Below are 17,047 nucleotides of genomic sequence, written 5' to 3' on the forward strand. Positions count from 1 at the left end.
TCTTAGTTGTCGCACACTCGCAGGCTGCTATGTTTCAACTGATGATCACACTGCTGTGGGTCCGCTTATATAGCCTTGCGCTGTTGCTAGTGTGACGTGGCGGATAGCATAGGACGCTGTTGCTAGCGTGACGTCACCGCTGTTGATTAGCATTGCGTAGTTGCCAGGTTACGGGGCTCGGTTATCTTCGGCTCCGCTCGGCTCTCTTCGGCTCCGCTCGTGACGTCACCGCGCGTTGCGCATTGCGGGGTGATTACTCGCCTATTACGGGAGCGTTACGTTACCGCTGAGGGGTGGGAGGGGAGCGCTGACTCACCCACCGCGTCACTGCTGGTGTGGGGGGGGGGCTCGGCTTTTCGCACATGTCACAATATTATAAAAGAATTCAGCTCGTACCTCACAGGAAACACATTACGTCTCCGCTACAAAGCCCATCCGGTTAATGCTGTTTAGGGAAACAGTCGCTGTTTACTGTGAGAACCATAATGAACACACAAATTTGGTGTTAAGAAACTATATCTGCAATTTTAAAGGTTGCCAGGCAGTGCCCGCGTGTCCATCTGATATAGGTAGAGCATATAATCGGATTTTTTAAAAATAATTTTTATGACGCTGGAAGGGGGTGCATTATAGTAAAACTTTCTGCTAACTTTGGGAGTGCTATATTAGGGCGAAATTCTGATGTTACCAATGAGAGGGCTGCATGTGAGGCATGCAGTGTAACGTGGAATTTGGGTACCACCTCAGCATTTGCTCTAGGACCGAGGAGAACCTTGGTCGAGTTGGCCGGTCGCAGGACCATCCGGATGCAAACTGACTTCTAGCCAGCAGTCTGGCATGAAATACGCGTACCCTAACATTAGACCCTATTTGGCTGTTGCTTTGTTTTAAAATTGACGTATGCGTTTCTATATTTTTTGACATACTTTGGATGAGCAGCAAACATTTGTGTATCACATTTGCAGAGGGTTGTAACTGTTTAAGTACTGATAAATTTAAATCTGTATTGTGGAGGGGGAAGATTTGTTTAACACCCATCCAATGACAGGATTTTATGATTACAATTCTGATATAATCTCATCATCTTTCCTTGTCCAGTATAGATGATGGTTGGTCGATGTGGCTGTGGGCGTACTAGGCGTTTGGGGAGTGTCAATCATCCGGTTACCTGTAAAGAGATCTTACAGCTGATTATCGTGCAAACAGGGATAAGGGACGCAGATGAATCACCGGTGGGATCGTAGTGTCCTAGTGCCCGAATCTGTTTTCGCTGGTTACCAACTACTGGTACAATGTCCCCGCTAACCTCTTGAAATGACTTTTTATTGATGACATTCCCGTCTGTTCGTGTAAGGTTGCAATTGGTGTTATCCTGGGTAATTTTGTTATTATCCCGAGGACTTTATTTTGAAATTTCTGAATTTATTTATGTGAGTGTTGGCAGCCTAGCCCCATGCGGGGGAGGCATATGACAATACGGAACGGAGTGATCTATATATTACCAACGCTAAATTAATGTCAGTGGTGGAGGATTTGTTTAATATAGGGTACAGTTGCCTCAGTCTGTAATTAGCTTTGCGCAAAATGCAGGATATGTGGGTACGGTAGGTTAAGTTTGAGTCAAGTGTAACACAAGATACTTTGTTTCCTTAGTCCAATATATGGTCTCGTTAAAATCTTTACTTGATGCGTACTGCAGCGATAATGTCGCAGTCGTTTACAAAAGAGTGTAATTGTGCACTTTTTTATATTAATCTGTATTCTCCATTTCCGGAACCACATTTCTAAAAGGCATATGGCGGAGTTTAACTTCCTGACTTCTATATCTGTGCTGCCTGACCGAACACCAATATTCCTGTCATCAGCATAGACCGATATGGCTATGTTGGACTCAATTTCAATTGAAGGAATGTCATTAATATAAATATTGAAGAGTGTGGGTCCATGTAAACTACCCTGAGGCACTCAGGCCTGAATGGGGCCTAGGTTTGAATAAGAGTTACAGTGCATTACAAAATTAATCGATTCTGGAGGTAGTTATGTACAAGTATTACATGAATGAAGTGAGGTGGAATTTTGGCCGCGATGAGTTTAGCAATCAACCCGGTGGTCCAGACCTTATCGAATACTCCTTCAATATTTAGTAATAAAGTTACTGTAGCTTTGTTTTGTTGAAACCGTGTGTAATGCGCTCCGTGTTCTTTGACGCATGTGTTGTGGAGTGACCTCTTTTAAAACCATATTGGTCGTTTCTGATAGCTTTCAGCATCCTATTCGAAGTTTAGTCTTTTTAGAATGATTTTGTCAAAAAGTTTACCTAAAAAATTTAGAAGGCTTATTGGCGTATAATTTAGTGGGGACGTGTGGTCTTTGCCTGGTTTCGGAAGCATAATAATTTTTGCCTCTTTCCATTGTGTAGGAAAATAATTTAGGGCAAGTGATCTATTAAACAGTTTTGCAATAAATTTGAAAACAAACCGCGGCAGATGCTGAAGTATTATATTCTGTATCCCGTCAGGCCCTGCTGCTTTGCGTGATTTGAGGTGGCGGACAATCCAAGCGATTTCTGAATGATTTGTGGCCCTCATCCGGTCTGTGAGTGGCTGTGCAAGGAAGTCATTCACTACCTGTTCAGTGCTAACTGTAAAAGTACGATCAGCATCCAAATTGGTAGTGAAAATTTGTTCCAAGCTATCGGCAAATGCGTTTACTTTTTCCTGGATTTCGGTCACAGTTTTCCCATTAACGGTAAGGGGTTGGATGTTAGAATTTGTGTTTGTTAAACTTTTAGGTATCCTCCAGGTGTGTCTCATATTATTGGTGTCCGGCCCTTGTAAAGTTTTCTGCCAGGTGTTCGATAACTGTTCCTTGATTGCCGAATCTACTTGCTCTTTTAAGGAATTAATGAGAGGGCCATTGCGTCCGAAGCCTGTTCATTTTGTGAATGAGCACACAAGTGGAGACTGCAATCTGCATTGATTTGAACGTTATCATTTTCAACGGTACAGCCTAGAGAGTGGCTCTTGTAAGGTGCTTAACCGCTACATCAATCTCGCTTTTTGAGCAGGTATTCAGATTGTTTGCTAAGTAATTTTGAAAAAGTTCCCAGTTAGCTTCCCGGTAGATAAAATTTGGTTTCATTTTGTGCGGTTCCAATGGCCCACGTATGGTGAACAAGACGGCTGTGACGGGATGTGGAGAGGCTACCTAGGATGCGCACTGAGTGACTTGACAGTATGTTACTGAGGATGGCAAAGTCAAGGATTTCCGCCCCTGCAGGGTTTCTCTCTGGAAATCGCGTAGGCTGCGACGGAGCGGAAATTATATAATTATTTTTGTAAAATGATTTAAAATGGACTATCATTACACTTCCAAATAATATATAACAATTCAGTTCTTACCTCACAGGGAACACATTAAGTGTTGGGCTACAAAGCCCAACCGGTTAATGCTGTTTAGGGAACCAGTTGCTGTTTATTGTGAGAATCATACGGAACACACAAATGCACTGTGTGGGCGGAATGCATAGTTCAGAGTGTTAAAATAAGTCATACGTAGAGTAACCAGTGGGCTTTAAAAGGGTTAATAAATTGAAAATGTAGGGTCATTTGCTAGAGGAAATGATGCAAGTAACGATAGACGCCGTGGGTTTTCGCCTACTGTGTAATATCTTCCGAAGTCTGCGATGCCAGTTTGTTTCAAAGAAAAGATTTTCGTGCTGCTGAATGCATTCCCTGGCGGAGAAAGAAGAATACGGGCCATGTTCATGCTTTGTCACGCACAGAAACTGAGTACAGCGTTGTTGGCGTGGGAGCAATGGTGAGGGGGAAAACAAAAGGCTCGTGAGAGTGGCGTACTTCAGAGAGCTGGACCGAGCAAGTGTGGCAGGAGTTGTCAGTACAGCCGCCGTGAGGTGGGAGCATTGGGTTCAACATGAATAGCTTTCCAAGCCAAAAGATGTGAATATTATTATTATTTAGTTAATTCTCTTACTTTGGTATCTTGCGTCACATGATGTTACGTCACGCCACATCTCACATAGGCCTAAATGTTTTGTTTCGCTTCGTTTATTTGTTTGTCGTTTCTGTGTCGTTTTCCCAGGATTCCTTTTTATCTACGCATGCTTCTTCTTTTTGGGTACTCTGTGTCGTATCTCCTCATTCCCTCACTTTACACAGAAACATCGCTTCCATCTTCAAGGTCCAAGCACGAAACCAGAATGAAACAGGCAGGAAGCTGATTTCTTGCTTGAAGATGGAGGCGACGTGTTCCTCCGAAACATCGGTTGACTATTAACCGGATTGCATGGAAACAGTCGCTGTTTACTGTGAGAACCACACGGAATACACAAATACACTTCCAAATAATATGTAAGAATTCAGTCCGTACCTCACATGAAACCCATTGCGTCTTCGCTACAAAGCGTAACCGGTTAATGCTGTTTAAGGAAACAGTCGCTGTTTATTGTGAGAACCATACGGAACACACAGATACACTTCCAAATAACGTGTAAGAATTCAGTTCGTACCTCACAGGAAGCACATTACGTCTCTGCTGCAAAGCACAACCGGTTAATGCTGTTTAAGGAAACAGTCGCTGTTTATTGTGAAAACCATACGGAACACACATACACTTCCAAATAATGTGTAAGAATTCAGTCTGTACCTCACAGGAAACACATTGCGTCTCCGCTGCAAAGCACAGCCGGTTAATACTGTTTGGGGAAACAGTCGGTGTTCGTTGTGAGAACCATACTGAATACATAACTACACTTCCACATAATATATATATATATATTATTATTATGCTTCTTTACATTCTACAGCATTAGAGAGTATTAAGTAAATTTGCTGTAGGTGGTTAGCTTGCAAGGGAAACATCCAGTGATGTTTCTCCTACATGTAGTCTATTTCATTGATTGATGATGTCTTGGGGCCATGTTCTGTTCAGTCTTTTTGTCACTGGACCGTTGGTGAATAGCTCATCTATTAATTCGTTGTAATGGTTTACAGTTTGGTTTTTGTACCTTTCAGCCATTCTTAGTATTTAATTTTTGACGAAGGGTATCTTCAGGTCGTTATGTAGTGTAAGGTTGCTCACATACCATGGCGCGTCTGCGTTTGCCCTTAGTGTTTTTGATTGGAATATCTGGATGAGATTGATTGTCGACGGCTTTGCACATCCCCAGAGTTGAAGACCATAGGACCAAATAGTTTTCAATATAGCTTTGTATAGTAGTATTTTGTTAGTCATGGAGAGCTTTGATTTTCTGTTGAGAAGCCAGTAGATTTGACGATATTTCATGTCAAGTTGTTTTCGTTTAGTTTGGATGTGTTTTCTCCAAGTGAGCCTTTGATCGAGGCGGAGGCCGAGATACGTTGTTTCTGTGGCTGTAGGTATTTGTACTTGTTCATTGTTACTTGTGGGCACATTTCGTGTCTCGTGGTGAATGTTATCTGGACAGACTTCGTTTGGTTAACCGTTGTTCGCCAAGTAGTGTACAGTTCGCTGAGTAAATTAAGGAGATTTTGCAGGTTTTGAGACTCTGTTAGCGGGTTTTCACTGATAGCAACGAGAGCCATGTCATCAGCGAAAGATGCTATCTTGGTGTTTTCGGTTTCAGGTATATCACCTATGTAGATCGTAAATAGCAGTGGCCCCAGGACACTGCCTTGTGGGACTCCGGATATAATGGGATATAGACTAGATTGTTGGTCTGAGTGCTTGACGGAGAAGTTTCTGTTGGAGAGGATGATTTTCGAAGGAGATAACAATTTTGAGACAGTGAGTTTTTTAGTTTGAAGAGTAAGCCTTGGTGCCATATTTTGTCAAAGGCTTGGGATATATCAAGGAATGCAGCGTTACAAAATTTCTTTTCCTCGAGACTCCTGGAGATTTCATTTACAATTATGTGGGTTGTAGAGTGCCGTTCACGAAATCTGAACTGATGATTGGGAAGTACTGTTAGTAGCTCATGATCTGCGTATATCCTTTGAAGCAAAGGTCTCTCCAACACTTTACTGGGTGACAGGTAGCAGACTGATGGGTCTATAAGACGATAGTTCTTGTGGGGGCTTTCCAGGTTTGTGTATCATTATTATTACGGCGTATTTCCAAGTTGTATGAAAGTAGGAGACCCTTAATATGGCATTGAATATGGTACATAGTAGAACGATAGCTTTTTTCGGAAGTGCTTTTAATATCGGTCCAGTTATAAAGTCATATCCTGGAACCTTGCGTTGGTTAAGTCGATTTATTTCTTCCTTCACTTCCTTAGGAGAGAAAGCTTTCATGGGCAGAGACATTTGGCAAGGGGTATTGAGGGAGTCTTCCATTTCTTCATCTTCGTCATCTGGTTCCGTTTTGAAGACCTCAGTTAAGTGTGAAGCAAACATGTCTGCTTTTTCTTTGTCTGAGCGAGCCCAATGCCCGTTAGGTTTCCGAATTGGAGGAACATGCGCTTGTGGTCTTTTTAGTTTTTGTGTCGCTTTCCACAGTGCGTGATCGTTCGCTGAAAGATTGGTGATATAATGTTCGAATGTGTTGTTTTGAGCATTCCTAAGAGCCTTTTTTAGTTCTCTGCTTAGTCTATTGTAGATATGCTGATCCACAACGTTTCGTGACCTTTGCCAAATTCGTCTAGCTCGACGTTTTTCGGCAACTAGCTGACGAATGTACAGAGGTATGTCCGTGGTGTTTGTTTCAGTCTGTCTGCTTTGCGGGGTTGATTTACAGGCAGCATCCTGCACCAATCTGGTGAAGTGCTGCACTGCTTCATCAATGTCTTCTGGAGATTTCAGTCGCAGTTTGGGTTGATTTCCAGGCAGCATCCTGCACCAGTCTTGTGAAGCGCTGCACTGCTTCATCAATGTCTTCTGGAGATTTCAGTCGCAGTTTGGGTTGATTTCCAGGCAGCATCCTGCACCAAATTTCCAGGCAGCATCCTGCATCAATCTGGTGAAGTACTGCACTGCTTTATCAATGTCTTCTGGAGATTTCAGTCTGATTTCCAGGCAGCATCCTACACCAGTCTGGTGAAGTACTGCACTGCTTCATCAGTGTCTTCTGGAGATTTCAGTCGCAGTTTGGGTTGATTTCCAGGCAGCATCCTGCACCAATCTGGTGAAGCGCTGCACTGCTTCATCAATGTCTTATGGAGATTTCAGTCGCAGTTTGGGGTTTACATTACTTTCCAAGCGTCGCTGTAAGGAAGTTCAGTCTGTATTTCTTGTAGTTAGTTTAGGAGGAAGTGATTTTTTGATAACTATAGTGCTCAAACTGATTATAACTGGGGTGTGATCAGATGTGAGGTCGGCGTTTGATTCTATTGTGCAGTTGTTTTTGTTAGTCCATTTGTTACAAAAAAGTGTAATAAATCAGGAATTTTCTTGGGGTCACTTGGCTAGTAAATAGGTTCTCCGTTAGTTAAGAAGTTACAGTTATTATTAGTCATTGCTCGTAGAAGATTTCGGCCTTTTGTAGTGATAATTCTCGAGCCCCAGCTTGTGTCTTTAGCATTCCAGTCGCCCCTTGCTATAAATCGGGTACCAAGAGGTAGTAAGAAATCCTTGTATTCGTGTGTAGATATACTCTGCCGTGGGGGACTGTATATAGCAGTGATTGTGAACTGCCATGTAGGGGCCTTCCTTTTGACGGTGGTTGCTTGAATTTTGTCTGTTTGAAATTTAGGTAATTCGTTGTGAGGGATAGATTTACGGATGATTATTATCGAGCCTCCATGGGCGGTACCATACGGGTGGGGTGTACTGTAGGTGATGTACTGCGGTATGTTGAATGTTGTCAGTTCGGTGAAATTGGACTCAGAGATAAGTACGACATCAATCTTTTTTAAGTTTAAAAATGTTATTACCTCCTGCTTATGATTAAGCAGTCCGTTGGCGTTCCACATGGCTATTCTGAGTATGTTCACAGATTTAACTTTCCTATGACAGTGGTTAATAAGTTTAGAATCATGCTGTTCTGGCTTATTAATTGTGCAAACATGCTTTTAAATTCGTTTAAGAAAGTTGTGATTTGATTTTCCATATTTGTTCATGTCTCGGTTTGGTTGATTTTTACTGCTTGTATGTTTGTTGATGATACTGAGGAGTGGTAGCTTGTTGTGCATATGTTTGTTAATAATACTGAGGATAGGTAGCTTGTTGTACGTTTGTGTTTCTGTGGATGCGTTCTTCTTGATTGATTAGTTGTGATTGGATTGATTGGTGCCCTCTTGCTGTCCTATTTCTAGCTGTTACTAAGTCTTTGTACACAGTACATTCTTCGTAGTTTGCAGGGTGGTCTCCAGAACATAGGACACATTTAGCAGGTGTGCTTTTTCGTTTTTTGCATGTTTCTGTGTCATGCGACTGGCCACATTTTACGCAGTTGAATGGCTTTAAACAGTACCGTGTTAGAGTGGCCGTAGGATTGACATCTCGTGCATTGGATTCTATTATGGTTCTTTTTCGGAGCCTCGACGGTTATTTTGGTGTTGCAAAGGAATTCTTTGAATATTTCTTTGTTGTTATGTTGAGGCTCTAGGTCTATAAAGAACAACGATAATGGTTCCTTAGTTACTCTATTTTTAACGTTCGTTATGTTGCGAACTTTATGACCCGCCTTTTCTATTTCCCGTTTCGCTTCTCCAGTTGGGATGGAGTGGTGGAGGTGCCTTATGACAACTCTGTAGGCTCATTCCTCTTTAAGTTGGTATGTGTGGTGGATGATGTTCTCTTCTTTTAAGTGTTTTCTCAATTCTCTATATGTATCTATTGTATATGTGCTAACTTTGACAGTTTCATCTGGGAAGGTTTTGGTGTAATATGCCTCTTGTCCTGTTGCATCAGAAAGGCTTTTTATCATTTCCTTGAAATTTTTTACTTGTAGATGAATACCGGAGGTGGTTTTGTTGTCTTTGGTGGATTATTAGTTCCATTTGTTTCAGTAGTATCGCTTCGGTTGTTAGCGAGTTGTACCGGTTTTGTACATTTGTTGGTGCGATTGTGGGAGTACTGGGTTCTTCATTTTGTTTTTCTCTCTTACGTTTCTTGACTAGTTGCCACAGGTTTCTTTGTTCCTTTGCTGCAGCGTTAGTTTCATGCTCGTAATTACTAGAGTCAGTATCTAGATCGTAGTTTTCAGCCGCTGCAGTTAGATTCAATTTTGGAGGTTCTAGAATATTTTGGATACTGAAATTCTGATTTCCTGGTTGGTGTGAGAAAGATGGTTGTTGTGACTGGTGATGTTGTAGGGGCTGGTAAGGCGGTTGAATTTGTGCCGCACTCGGTACATAGTGCACTGGTTGCTGCCATTACGTTTTGGTTTGAAAATTGGGATCTGCATATCCCATAGGCGGAAATTGTTGAGGTGTTGGGTACATGTCTAAGGGAATACTGAGACCAGCTACCTAGCTGATCCCCTATTATTGTTAATTCCTTCCTGAAGTATAAGTGTTGCACCAACTTCCTTGTATAACAATTAAATAACTAGATAACGATACCCTTTTGATGTCAGCGGCGCTGTCAGCTGTTTTTGTTGTAGAATCGTCCCGAGCAGGCACTGTAGGGCTGTTGAACCACACGGGATGTTTACAGAAAGCTTCACGGTGCACTTGTTAGCCGGAGCAATCCGTAGGCTACGAAGCCCAAGTCTCTACTAAATAATATATAAGAATTCAGTCCGTACCTCACAGGAGACACCTTTCGTCTCCGCTACAAACTCCAACCGGTTAATTCTGTTTGGTGAAACGGTCGCCGTTCGGTATTATGAGAACCATACGGAACACACAAATACACATCCAAATAATATATAAGAATTCAGTTCGTACCTCACAGGAAGCACATTACGTCTCCGCTTCAAAGCCCAACCGGTCAATGCTGTTTGGGGAAACAGTTGCTGTTTATTGTGAGAATCATGCGGAACACATAACTACACTGTGGGTTGAATGGAGAGGTTTTTTGAATGTTAAATTAGGCGGTACACATAATTACTCAGTGCTGCATAGGGTTAAGATATGCACCATGACAAAATATCTTGCGAGGTACGTAGGATAGGTCAGTACGTAGCGTGGAGCGTCTAGAGGTGGACTTGCAGTTAGTGCAGTCCATCTGCACCGCCAACTATGGCATCTCATACCTTGTGTCAGTCATTTCTTCAGCTACTCAGTCCTTTAGTCATTGCGTCCGCCAGTCAGTTCCGCACAGTATGCGTTTGCAGTCCTCAAGCACGAACTTTACTGTAATTTCAACTTGCATCAGTAACGAAGTCTGTCAGAATATAGGCCATGACACCGGGTGTTAGAGAAATTTTAATCATTTATTCACGCAAGGAGAATGGCAGATGCGCACCCTCGAAGAGACCTGTGTAGCTTTCTGCCTCGTTACTTTCAGTTCGCCTCTCCTTCGGGATCAAGCCCTTCATGTAGCGTCGCGGCGCATGGTGACTGTTGCAGCTTGTATGTACGAGTAACTCGTGTGATAGTGGCCGTCATGGGCTGGCCTTGTAAGCGTGGGATTTGGCATTGTGCAGTTTTCACGTACGATAGCGGAAATTTTCGAGTGTTAACACGTTACAAGAAGGTTAAGTTACATAGTAGGGATATGAACTAGCGAGCAGTCTTCAATTTCCTTATTAGTATCGATCTCATTTCGGTATGGATGTGTGAATTCTTATTTACCACATAAATGAGACGTTTCACCATGTTTTTTTTTCGCGTTATTCATGGGAAGTTGCGTTAAACCCCGGATTCGTTAACATCACGGACGAAAACGGAAATTTAATGGTAAAGTTAAAGTTGTCACTGTGCTGAAGTAATTAATCACTACCCCATGGAGGCATATGTGAGGGTGGATGTATAGATCCATGCGTTCTTGACATCGGCACTAGTCAGCTTCACGCCCCGGGAAAGAGCCTCCCGGTACCCATTGGATAGGAGGGTGGGTGGGCCCCAGAGCCGGTCTTGATGTATAGAAGAGAAAATCTCGAACTCCATCCCCTCGTCCTTCCATCCCGAAGGCAGTCTGTATACCGACTGAACTTTCGCGGGCCCTGAAGTAAGTAGTGCGAAAACTTTTGTAAGAAATGACGAAATTTCCTGTTGGATTCTAAACGGTCGTGACAGCAGTTCCTAAGTATAATCTAGACTGGGTGAATGCACGTGAAGTGGTAACATCTCAGGTTTCCTCATCTGCTCATTATTCTGGCTTCAAAGTAAGAGCGTCCAGTTCAGCTGTGGGTGACTTCATGTGAGACGGAGTGCCACTGGGGTTTTCTTCGAGTTTCTTCTGTTTTCCCCTGATTATCATCATTTCACCATCGCTCCATAGCCATGTATCACCGCCCCGCTGAGATATGCGATAGCCCTGACCAGGCAGCACATTATCACATCGTCAGCTTTAAAGTCGTGTTGCTGGGACGGGCACAGACCGAGGGAGTTCCCCTCATTGCAGGAAGTGCACGTCTCTGTCAAGTTGCAGGTGTGCTGGACGTCATGAATTCTGCAGGGCAAGATTCAACTTTGTGAGTACGAAATGCAGTATAGACCTTGTAGAAGGCGAGTTGAAGAGACGTCGGACCATTGAAACGCACTTTGGTAATATCACAATTTCACTCACCTACTAACTAACTTATGTATTCACGCCAGTGAGCAGGCCGTTGTCGAGAAGCTAGTAAGGAAACTATTCGCCTTTTATGTAATCCGAAGATTCACTGCCTTGTTCGCAACGGCCAACCACTGGTTCGTGTCCTGAACAACCTGTATCCGTTCACGCCTTCCCAGCATATTTCCCTAATCACCGTTTTAATATTATCCTCCCAACTACGCATTAACGTGTGTTAATGAAATCTATTATGTGCCCCTTCCGAATGACACAAGCGGCCGGGATTGTCGTCTCATTAGCAGAAACCCTAGTTACGGCGACACCGAGCCAGCAGAATGAAACCATTCCTGAATTCAGGCTAATGCAACGCGATGTTGGTCTCTGAGGGGATTAGCCCACTGCCAATTAATTAGCGAGGCCTCAGCTTTATGGCTGACACCGCTGTGCTCACTTTACATACCGGTTTCCATGTTTTTATGGGCGCCACGTAGGACCACTCGAGCCTTGACGGCGGAACCAGGCATTCTCCAGCTCCAGCATCAGACGCAGAGCCGTGTTGGCTAGTTGGGCGTTTTAATATGAATGTCACATTGTGATGTTGAAGATTGAAATGACACGAAGCGTAGGTATACCTGTTTTATTATACGACTGGCATCAACCGTAAGTCGTTGGGGTTATCATCACACTCGGTGCCAGTATGATCCACTCTCATGCATTGCAGCTCATGAGGAAGTTTCGATCTCAGTATGCGCTCACGCTACGGGCTTGACAAGCTATGCATTAAGCTGCACCATCTATTATCAGACACTGCGGTCACCGTACATGCAGATCGTCAAGTGGCTCCTCTGTCGGTTTTCCTACGAACTCCTTACAACTGACATGGATCGGATGGAGAAGGCAATGGATCTCGAGATTTTGACGGATTTACACGTTTGCCCCACCCTTCCCCCGAATATGAGAAGACGTTTTGTGGAATACCGTGTTAGCTGTGTGTGTGTGCGTGCATGTACGTATGGACAGATGTACACCTGAATAATTGGACGGAATTTGCTTATCTATCCACGTTTGGGATTTAAGAGTTCATCCGTCATAGGTTGGTCGGTGTCTGCAGATTCCAGTCCCTAAATATAGTGACCCTTTTCATGGGCTTCAAGAATGGCTGTAACGATTCTGATTAAGTTTCAGTAATTTATGCCGACTACTTTCCTAAATACTATCCCTAGGTAGTATCTTGAGGTAATTGAAAGGGTACGCGCACTAGGGGCCGAAACGTCTGATGTCAGTTTTCTCGAAACCAGCTTTACTGGTGAGACAGACCAACACTGGTCTGAGAGTATGACTATAGACACGGTTTGGTTTGGTAATCGGATTTGACATTTATACAACTCGTTACTACACTTCACAGATCACTATAGAATACACTGGGTCTTCTCAGTCTGTTACAGTCTTCACTAGCCGTTTCTTGTTAGCGGCTTCTAACGGCGAACGTTCCTCTTTCTGTGGGTTCTCTCACTGTCCCCATGCCTCAACTACCAGCTTCTCACTGTAGTTACAGTGATCTTTGGAGTTTGTAATTCAGTGAGACTGACGTAGTTATCTGTAGTTACGCTGTGCAAGTGTCAAATCCGATTATTAGTCCACACCCCGTCGGCAGTCACTCCATCGCGTGACAACATTATTAAAAAGCTACCCCCCTTAAAATTAAACGAAGCAGCATGCCTTTGCAACGTTATGTCGAGTCCCTTAAATTGGTCTCGAACACGAGGACTCTCGATGTGATGGTTGCGATATTCATGCGTCGCATCTTTGCAGGTCATCCATACTCCACTGCCTATAGGCACGCTACATACTTGTATTCGGGAAGTACTCGGTTCGACTCTCTGAGGGGAGATCAGCTACCAGCACTAACGTTTTTCGTCCTTTTCCTCAGACCCTCGAGGCAAGTTCCGGAATCGCTTATGAAATTAGTCCATGACCGCTTCTTTCCACGCTTCTCGTATTCATCACTCATGTGTCATCCTACAATTCGACATTGTGTAGTGCAGCTGATGACAGCGTCACAGAACACTCCCCTCCCCAAAAATATTACATATTCCTGTCCTGTGTACCTATTGGCCGGGCCCCGATACCTCCCTGCCAGCTATTTTGCACAGATGAACTGTACGTATATGTACATCAACATTCTTTTTATGCCCTGAAGATGGAGGTAGTATGTCCCTGCGAAACATCGGCAATACTGCCTACATCCGCAGTTTGAAAAGACCCAAGAGCAGATCAGAGTCGACAGTGTACCGCCGAGATAGCCTGCAGTCTCCTCTCTTATCCTTGGCCATTTGCTGGGGATGGTTTTTTATCCGGCGCGCCGATGGGGTGTGGTCCGGACACCACGTGCTCGGATCGAGTTCCGGCTATCGTTCCCAGTCCCTCAAAGCACATTCTTTAATTTTCTTATTGCTAGTGGGTGGGACTAAGTTCCTTGTACTGCGGCCACTTCTGGCCTATTGTACCGGCCCCAGATGATAGGTGAGGGTGATTGTGGAGCAATTGGTGGAATGAAGATTGGCAGGGGAAACCGAAGTACTCGGAGCAAGCCTTCCCCAGCGCCACTTTATCGACCACAAATCCCACTTGACCAGACCCGGGATAGAACCCGGGCCGCCCCGGTGGGAAGCCAGCGACTAACCGCTTGAGCTATGGCGTGACCTACATTCTGGGATAGTACGTTGGTTAGGTCACGACCAATCCATCAGTCATCCTAAATACCATCCGTACTCACTAGTCTGGGTACCCAGAGCGTCGTAAAGTGACGTATAAGAGACGCTTGTAGGTGTGATAGTGCATTGTATGGTTCAGAAGGATTACGCGCTCTGCCAGTTCGAAACCCGTTGAAATGTGGACGCAAAGTGTATGATGTCAGGTCACTTGGTGAATTTGTACGCAGATACTGAACTTTATAGTATGACAACATGCTGCTGCTGTCTAGATGAAATATTTTCTACAAAAAAGAAATTAAATAGAATTGTGAATAAAAGTAAAGTTGTCCTCCTGCTTAATTAATTAAGTGCCACTCCATGAAGCCATATGGGTGACAGCGGGAGTGGACCGGCCGCTTTATGTCTTGACACAGTGGTGGAAAAATACCTGGCACTAGCGGGAATTGAACCCAAGTCATCCATTCAATGTCCTAGTCAGTGTATTAACTTGAATGCTTCCAGTTGCATGACGCTCCAGTTCCGCGTGGATACATGATGATAGCCGTGGAGAGTCACATGCATTCTGGGTAGCGCAAAACGAAATGTTGTCTGAAGGAGAGTGCAGTCTTGCATATTTTTAACGCACTATATTTCGGTGGTGATGTTCCTGCGAAACGTCAGTCCTTTTGCGTACTGCACGGCGCTGCAACCCGGAACACCGACTGACCAGTCACCGCTGAGGAAACCTGAAGCCTGTGCATGATCTCTGTTTTCTCTTTCCAGGTTGACAGATGCACATCCGCCTTCATTCGGTGAGTGGACCTCCTTGGTCGGTTTCTTTACTTGCTCAAAGGAAACATCCGCTACAAAGCCCAACCGGTGGATGCTGTTTGGGGAAACAGTCGCTGTTTATTGTGAGAACCGTACGGAACACTCAAATACACAGTGGGCAGAATGTTAAGGCATGTGAAGCAGGCGGTACACATAGTTACCATTGTGCTCTAGAGGAACTGAAGACCGCTGCTTTGAGAACGACATAGACGGAGTCCGTAGCGTCACCCAAATGTTGGGCCCACAGTTTGGGCTGCGGTGGGGAGGACGCTGTGCAAACAGATCGGCTGTGAAGCTATGTAGGTTCCTGCTGTCACAGTAAAACCTGGTAGCGACCTGCAACAGTGTGCAGAACTGCACTTCTCGCCTATCGCCGGGGCTAGGGGTCGCGGTGTCACAGCGTTTGGGAATCCCTGGTCCAGAGGCCCATGAGACATACCCACACACAGTGGTGGGATTCCCCTCGATTTAAACGACTTTGTAGTAAGGCGGGGTGAAGCACACTGAGCTCGGTACACATATCATCCTCTGTTGCTTCTTCTTCCTGTTATTATCGTCAACATGGATTTTCCGGTGGATGAAATGGGGAAGGGTTTGGAGGACGTGCCCACCACACTGCGTTTGAATATACGGACTGAGGTAGACCACGAAACACCTCAGTCATGACGGACGATGTCGCGACTGAGATTCGAACCGTTTTCCTCGCGAATGAGATCCTAGGGCGGTACCACCACGCTATCCTCTCACTGTGCTGCTGCCTCCGTGCAGACGTCACTTGTCAGCTGCGACTCTGGCAGGAGTAGATTGCTTAACCAGAAAGCGAGCTGGNGGGGATGCATGTTATAAACGAGCTTTAGTACCTATAATTTCTTCAAATTTGACGTGAGTTATGTGCTCCCCATTTGCACCCTCTGAGCCCTCTAACGCTCGCTTCGGTCACGCAGTTTGTGCATTGATTTAGGGGAGTAGCGGGGGTGCCGGGTGGAAGGGGTGGGGTGGGGTGCGTGACATCCAATAGTAGTACTTCTTTCCTTCCTCTTCTGTCTCTTCAAAAGTTCTGCGTATCCCTTCTGTGGGAAACAAAATGTACACAAGGTGATTCAAATTACATCGCTTGTATGAGGAGTGATTTGTAAATGAAAGGCAACCGACGTTTCCGTTCGATTTCTATACGAGTACATAAGTAACCAGTAACAGTCCATCAAGGGCCGCGCCATAGCTCAAGCGGTTAGTCGCTGGCTTCCCACAGCGGCGGCCCGGGTTCGATCCCGGGTGTGGTCAAGTGGGATTTGTGGTGGACGAAGTGGCGCTGGGGCAGGTTTTCTCCAAGTACTTCGGTTTCCCCTGCCAATCTTCATTCCACCAATTGCTCCACAATCACCCTCACCTATGATCTGGGGCTGGTACAACAGGCCAGAAGTGGCCGCAGTGCAAGGGACTTAGTCCCACGCCACTAGCAAAAGAAAGAAACAGTCCATCAGTCGTAACCAGTTTAACAGGATTGTAACCGCTCTGTCTGCTTTAAGGCCCTTTGCGTTGGGCTCCACTCCTTCTTAACCGTCTTTCTCCGGCAGTCCTCTGAAGAGCCCTTTGGTTGCTGGTTGCATCTGCTCCTCTAGCTGTTCCCTCTCACCTGTTGTTACTTCTAGTTGGCAGGTTGCGGCTGCGTCCTTCCTATCCAGTTCTGTTTCCCCTTTTGTTGTTCTGGTGGATAATAGTTTGCGGGGTATGGGTTATCGGGGTGCTGGGCGCCAGTAAGCTTACTGTAACGGCTTACATTTCGGGGAAAAGGGGGGATGAACTGGAAACTACAGGAGCTAGGTACCGCGTTCTCACTGGAGCGATGGGATTCGGTCTCAGGGGAATACGGGCCTCGCGTCAGCGGGAAAGAGAAGAGTGTTTTAGGTAGGCACTAACACACAC

At 44.8% G+C, this 17,047-nt stretch overlaps 1 long non-coding RNA gene across 1 annotated transcript in view; it reads left to right on the forward strand.

Annotated features, from left to right (window-relative positions):
• Window positions 1–17,047, forward strand: part of LOC117282260 — a 114,829-nt gene that overhangs the window by 61,974 nt on the left and 35,808 nt on the right. The window contains exon 2 of the long non-coding RNA XR_004512953.1: window positions 15,077–15,105. This is a non-coding gene — a long non-coding RNA (uncharacterized LOC117282260). The remainder of the gene's footprint in view (window positions 1–15,076; window positions 15,106–17,047) is intronic.

This window comes from Cryptotermes secundus, unplaced genomic scaffold, assembly GCF_002891405.2.
Source record: "Cryptotermes secundus unplaced genomic scaffold, Csec_1.0 scaffold833, whole genome shotgun sequence".
Classification (NCBI taxonomy): domain Eukaryota; kingdom Metazoa; phylum Arthropoda; class Insecta; order Blattodea; family Kalotermitidae; genus Cryptotermes; species Cryptotermes secundus.